Source organism: Mauremys reevesii, linkage group 20 (assembly GCF_016161935.1).
Source record: "Mauremys reevesii isolate NIE-2019 linkage group 20, ASM1616193v1, whole genome shotgun sequence".
Classification (NCBI taxonomy): Eukaryota; Metazoa; Chordata; order Testudines; family Geoemydidae; genus Mauremys; species Mauremys reevesii.
In genome coordinates, this window is record NC_052642.1 from 1,458,963 (window position 1) to 1,466,004 (window position 7,042).

Genomic DNA, 7,042 nt, shown 5'->3' on the forward strand with positions numbered 1-7,042 from the left:
ACCCAGGCTGGGTGTCGGGCTGGCGGTACCTGACGGGGCTGAGGGTGCGGCCGTGTCCTCCTGGTTATGCTCCCTCTCCTGCGAAGCAGTGTGCTGCACTGTGTGGGTGGCGTGGAAGAGCAGCGCGACGTGGGAGCTGAGGAAGAGCTCCTTCACCTCCTGCCTGCAGGCCTGCTCCTGCAGGATCACATACAGGGCTCTTGTGGCCTGCAGCTAAGAACAGGAGACAGACATCACTGCAGGGATTTCGTCCTTCCCACGCTCCCCCAGGGCACCTAGAGGGGTGGGGGTGGGCTGGGGGCTAAGGCCTGGGATGCTGGGTTCAATTCCTAGCCTGTGAGACCTTGGCTAGAACCACACAAGGGACTTTGGCCCAGCGTGGCCATGCCCAGCTGCATGTGCCCTGCTGCCCAGTGGACTCACAGCCCTGGGTTAAGTGCCCAGGCTCCGTATATGCTCCAGAGAGAGAGTCAGTTGGGCCAATTGTTAAAGCGGGTGAAAGGGATGGGCTGGGTAATTTCAGGCCTGTCAGCCTGACATCGATCCCAGGCAAGATAATGGAGCAGCTGGTATAAGATTCAATTAATAAAGAATTAAAGAGGATAATTTATTTAATGCAAATCAACAATTTTTCGATGAGATGACAAGTTTGGTAGATAAAGGAAATGGTATTGACATAATGTATGTAGACTTCTGTAAGGCGCTTGAGTTGGCGCTGCACTCCAGTTTGATCAGAAACCTAGAAGTTACAAAAGTAACGTGGCACACATGAATTGGATTATAAAGTGGCTGATAGGTCTCAAAATGTAATTGTAAACTGGGAATCAGCATTGCACAGGTGTGTTTCAGGATGGTCCTTGCAGGGATCGGGTCTTGGCCCTCTGCGATTTAACATTTTCATCAATGACCTGGAAGAAAACCTCAAATCATCACTGATAAAGTTTGCAGATGACACAAGAATTGGGTGAGTGGTAAATAATGAAGAGGATAAGTCACTGATACAGAGCGATCTGAATCACTTGGTAAACTGGGGAGCAATCAAACAGTATGTGTTTTAATATGGCTCATTGTAAATGAATACATCTAGGAACAGGACGAGGACTCTATCCTGGGAAGCAGAGACTCTGTAAAGGACTTGGGAGTCCTGGCGGATAATCAGCTCATGTGATCCTGGGATAAATAAACAGAAGAATCTAGAGTGGGAGTATTTGGCACTGGTGTGACAACTGCTGGGATCCTGGGTCCAGTTCCGGTGCCCCAATGCAAAAAGAATGTTGATGAATTGCAGAGGTTCAGAGAAGAGCCATGAGAATGATTAAAGGACTAGAAACCATGTCTTATAGTGATAGGGTGACCAGACAGGACAGGGGTTGGGGGTAATAGGAGCCTATATAAGGAAAAGACCTAAAATCAGGACTGTCCCTATAAAAATCAGGACCTCTGGTGAGAGATATAGGAGAGACTCAAGAAGCTCGATCTATTCATCTTAACAAAGAGAGGGTTGAGGGTGACTTGATTACTGTCTATAGGTATCTCCCTGGGAAACAAATATTTAGTAATTGGCTTTTCAGTCTTGCAGAGAAAGGTCTAACATGATCCAGTGGCTGGAAGTTGAAGGTAGACATTCAGACTGGAAATAAGGCATAAACATCACAGTGAGAGTAATTAATCATTGGAAGAATTTACCCAGGGTGGTGATAGATTCTCCATCACTGACTATTTTTGAACCACGATGGGATGTTTTTCTTCAAAGACCTGCTCTAGGAATGATCTGGGGGCAGTTCTCTGGCTTGTGTCAGGCAGGGGATCTGACTAGATGATCGCAGAGGTCCCTTCTTGCCTTGAACTCTATGAAGCTAAGAGTGAGGAGCTGCCTAAACCAACCAATAGGAAATGCGGAGGAGAGGGATGTGGCCTAAGCCCCACCCCTAAAGGGAATTTGGTATCTATCTCTACTTGGGAACACTTAAATAGTCATTGGAGCAGAGTTTTGACCCCAGGTCTCCCAGTTGGGTACCCTAACCACTGGGCTAGAGACAGTGGTGTAGTCGAAAATATGAAGGTCCTGGAATGCCACTAAAATACTGATTTTCTTCAATATGAATTATAGAAATTCACATTTTATTTGTCTACTGAATTTCTGGTACAGTAATCCTGGGCTAAACCAGGCATGGCTGGAGACAGGCCAGCTGTCCAAAATAACAAGGAATTGGATTTTTTTTTAGTTGTACACCCCATAGTAGCTATTCAATTTATTTTAAATGTTGAAATCATTGTGCTGAAATGCCATTACTGTGTATGCAATAGAATACAATAGAAATGCCATTACTGTGTCTACAATAGAATATGTAAAAGATATAACTCTAGACAGAAGTGTACAGTACAGTGGTAAAAAGCCCATGAATGCGTAGCAAGTTTTCTTTTTACTTTAGCCTATAGGCTAATGAAAATAGAAAATAAATCATGCTGCTGCACTACAGACATTACTGTATCAGGCTGAAATAATAAAAGTTTATTTTAAATGTAGCTAGTAGGCTACACAAGTAACACAAAATCCATCAAGGCATAACGGGCTGGAGTAGCAAAGGCCTGCTGGAATGCATTGATCTAATTTTTACAAATATTTCCACAAAGCGTCTTTCTCCATATTGTATTTTCTGTGTCTGTGAATCAGAGGGAGAACAAGGATGTCTGAGCCAAGTTCTGGCACAGCTGAGAGGATGCCACATGGAAAATGAAGGGCCATGTAGCTTGCTAAACGTGAGTGATGACGTATGCGGAATAAGCCCCTTGCTACATTTCCATTCACAATCATAGTCATGTGGCTGAGGTATGGCTACACTTGCAGCTGTACAGCACTGGGAGTTAAAGCTGTCTTCGTACAGCTGAGTAGGAAAGCACTGCAGTCTGTCCACACTGACAGTTGCCAGCGCTGTTGTGGCCACATTTGCAGCATCTGCAGCGGCATTGGGAGCAGTGCATTATGGTCAGCTATCCCAGCGTTCCAAGTGGCTGCAACGTGCTTTTCAAAGGGGGTGGAGTGTGACAGGGAGCGTGGGGAGAGAGAGTGGATTTTGGAGCCAACACTGTGTCAGCAGCTGCCTTGCAAGTTCCAACCCCTCCCTAGCCCTCTCTGACTCACTGAAAGTGAACAGCACCTCTTTGTTTTTTCCTCACAGACCAGAGAAGCAGCCGCTCGCCGAAACGGACCCTCCTCCCTCCCCCTCTATTCAAGCAAACACGAGCTGTGGGCCTTCCAAAGGGAGCCCTCTGCCTCTGCTCATTTACAGCAAACAGGAGCTGGGTTTGTTTTTTTGATAAGCAGCTCCCGGAGCCCAGAGTTTACAACAAAACAAAGAGCGGAACCTTCACTTAAAAGGGTTATGGGAAGCTTCCGGAGATCAGTCACTGCATACTAAGGTTATTCCCTGTTTACACTGGTGCCCCAGCGCAGCAGCAGCAGCACAATACTCTTTATTCCTCTCGGGGAGGTGGAGTACAAGCGGCGCTGTAGCCACGGAGATACAGCGCTGTATGTGCCTTGCCAGTGTGGACGGGGAGTGAGTTACAGCGCTGTTGGTGGCTTTATTGCGCTGTAATTCTCAAGTGTGGCCAAGGCCTTAGATAAAGTGAAAAGGAGGTAGGGCAGCTGTGTAACCAATCTGGTCTGTCACTGACAGGAATTGTCAATGCCTAGCATGACTCTCTTGATTATACTGGTCAGAAGTGCCAGCTGAGCTGAAACCACTGCTCAGCTCCACGCGTGTGATTTCATGCAGCATGGCTGAAGCCTGGTCTACACTACAAAGGGGGTTCGAATTAGGGTACGCAAATTCAGCTACGTGAATAGCGTAGCTGAATTCGAAGTACCCTAATTCGAACTACTCACCCGTCCAGACGCGGCGGGGTCGAACTCCGCGGCTCCCCCGTCGACTCCACCACCGCCGTTTGCACTGGTGGAGTACCGGAGTTGACTGCGGTGCTTCCGGAGTTCGAACTATCGCATCTAGATCAGACGCGATAGTTCGAACTCCGAGAAGTCAAACTCACCGCGTCGACCCAGATGGTAAGTGTAGACTAGCCCTGAGTGTGAACGTGGATTTAGGCCTTGGCTACACTTGAGAGTTACAGCACAATAAAGCCACCAACAGCGCTGTAACTCACTCCCCGTCCACACTGGCAAGGCATATACAGCGTTGTATCTCCCTGGCTACAGCGCTGCTTGTACTCCACCTCCTCGAGAGGAATAAAGAGTATTGCGCTGCTGCTGCTGCTGCTGCGCTGGGGCACCAGTGTAAACAGGGAATAACCTTAGTACGCAGTATCGACTCATCCCACCCCCCTTTCTGGCTCAGGTTACAGCCTCAGGTACTGACCCTCACCTAAAGTCATCCCCTGCTCTCCCATCCCCCATGCAGACAGTCCCAGTAAAACTAAACACCATTTCCAGGTCAATCCATCCCTCTCCCTACAGCGTCACAGGGCTATAGATAACAAAATAAAATTCACCAAAGACAAATGTGAGGTGCTACATTTAGAGAAGAAAAAGCAAATGCACAGATACAGAATGGAGGATAACCAGCTGAGAAGGATCTGGGAGCTGTGGTGGATCACAACCTCAGCATGAGTCAGCAATGCGATGCTGTTGCAAAAAAAGCAAATGCAATTTTAAGTTGCATTAACAGAGGTATAGCCAGGGCCGGCTCCAGACGCCAGCGTGCCAACCGCGCGCTTAGGGCGGCAATGAGAGCCGCGGGGCGCGCTGCCTGTCGCCGGGAGGGCAGCAGGTGGTTCGGCGGACCTCCCACAGGAGTGCCTGCGGAGGGTCCGCTGGTCCTGCGGCTCGGTGGACCTCCCGCAGGCATGGCTGTGGATGCTCCCCAGGAGCAGCGGGCCCAGTGGACCCTCCGCAGGCATGTCTGCAGCAGGTCCACTGGAACCGCGGACCAGCGACCGCCAGAGCACCCCCCGTGGCGTGCCGCCCTGCTTGGGGCGGCAAAATTACTAGAGCCGCCCCTGGGTATAGCATGCAAGTCATGGGAGGCGATAGTACCACTCTACTCAGTGCTGGTTAGGCCTCAGCTGGAGTACGGTGTCCAGTTTTGGTCACCAATGTCTAGAAAGGATGTGGAGAAACTGGAAAGGATCCAGAGGCGAGTGACAAAGGTGATCAGAGGGATGGAACACAAGCCATAAGAAAAAAAGGCTGAAGGAACTGGCTATGTTTTGTTTGGAAAGGAGGAGATTAAGGGGGGACTAGATAATGGTCTTCAGATACTTGGAAGGCTGCCATAAAAAAAGATAGAGAAAAGTTGTTCTCTCTTGCCACAGAGGGCAGGACAAGAGGCGATGGGGTCAAACTACAGCACAGCAGATATAGATTAAGCCTCAGGAAAAACTTCCTAACTGTAAGAAGAGTAGGACGATGGGAAAGATGCCTAGGGAGCTTGTGGAAACTCTTTCGCTGGAGGTTTTCAGAAGGAGGCTGGAGCCATCTGTCCAGGGTGGGTTAGAAACAAGAAGTCCTGCATTGTTGCAGGGGGCTGGACAGGCTGACTTTGCGATCCCTTCTCACCCTGTGATTCTATGAGTGCTGCTGAATAGCACCAGGAGAGCGTTTCGGCGTGTTCCGGCTCGAATATAGCACTGGCTAAAGTCACACTCTCTCTCTCTTTGGCCCAATGACTATACCCCGTGGGAGACTGAGAGACCCCCTCAGGCCATGATGGGGACACACGGCACTCCTTCCCTTGCTGCAGGGGCTGGTACTTACGGCCAAGGGGGGGAAGCCAGCCGGTCTCTCAGAGAGCTGATACCGTCGCCGAGCCGGCTCCTGCAGCCTGCTGACCAGCTCCCCAAGGATCTTTCTTGAGGTGTTGGGCTGGGATGTCAGCATCTTCCACATCTCCGCAGCAACACTGCAAAGGGAGAGAGCCAGTGGCACCCGATCAGAGCCCTGCCAGCCTCCTGCACCCCTCGGCACTGGCACGCCTGCTGGGTCTCCCCTCACCGGCCGGCCCTTTGTTGCCCTCCTGCTCCTGCAAGGACCCCGTTGGCTGGTGCAGGTTACATGGGGCCAGGTCTGAGTGTCAGCCACAGGAGAGGCCGAGGGATGCCGTACAGGGTTTTGCAAATTGGCCTGTGTCCAGGGCAAGCCAGCCTGCAAAACCCTCCAGGAGAAGCAGCAGCTCTGCAGGGAGCAGGAGATCTCTGGAGGGTTCTGCACTCCCCTGTCTCTGGCAGCGGGACCAGTCCGGGGGACCCAGAGTGCAAGTGGTGGTAGCCGCAGCCCCGTACCTGTCACATGACCGTGAGCAGCCCAGCAGGGTTCCGACCACCTCCTCGCTGAACCGGTAGCCCAGCAGGAGAAGGGCCCTGCGCAGCTCCTGCCGGGCAAGTGGCTCGCTGATGGAGTCAGGTGGTTATAAATGCTCCTCACAGCCTCTGACATCTGGAAGGAAATGGGGAGTTGGGGCCTTGGCTTCCTCGCACGGCTATTGATCTGGGGAGCCAAGGACCTGCTGCACCTGAGAGCCATCTGCCCTCCCAGAACCTCTTCACCAGCCCCAGGCCTAGAACACAGCACTAGTTCCCAGCCTATCGATTCATAGACTGCAAGGCCACAAGCGGTCATGGTGATCACCTAGACCAGGGTAGGCAACCTATGGCACGTGTGCTGAAGGTGGCATAAGCTGATTTTCAGTGGCACTCACACTGCCGGGGCCTGGCCACGGTCCAGGAGATCTGCATTTTAATTTCATTTTAAATGAAGCTTCTTAAAAATTTTCAAAAATGTATTTACTTTATATACAACAATATTTAGTTATTTATTATAGACTTATAGAAAGAGATTTTCTACAAACATTAAAATGTATGACTGACACGTGAAACCTTAAATTAGAGTGAATAAATGAAGACTTGGCACACCACTTCTGAAAGGTTGCTGACCCCTGACCTAGACTGACCCCCTGCATTTCACAGGCCAGAGAACTGCCCCCCAATAATGCCTAGCATCCAGAGACAGAGTCTCCCACGGATGGGC

The 7,042-nt window shown here is 50.4% G+C and overlaps 1 long non-coding RNA gene across 1 annotated transcript; it reads right to left on the reverse strand.

Moving 5' to 3' along the window:
- Nucleotides 1-140: 140 nt before the first annotated feature.
- LOC120387478 lies at nucleotides 141-6,412 on the reverse strand. Its single transcript, XR_005590183.1, has 3 exons — nucleotides 6,298-6,412; nucleotides 5,774-5,918; nucleotides 141-213 (listed from the first exon to the last, which is right to left on the reverse strand). It is a non-coding gene; the product is annotated as an uncharacterized LOC120387478 (long non-coding RNA).
- Between the last annotated feature and the right edge of the window lie 630 nt (nucleotides 6,413-7,042).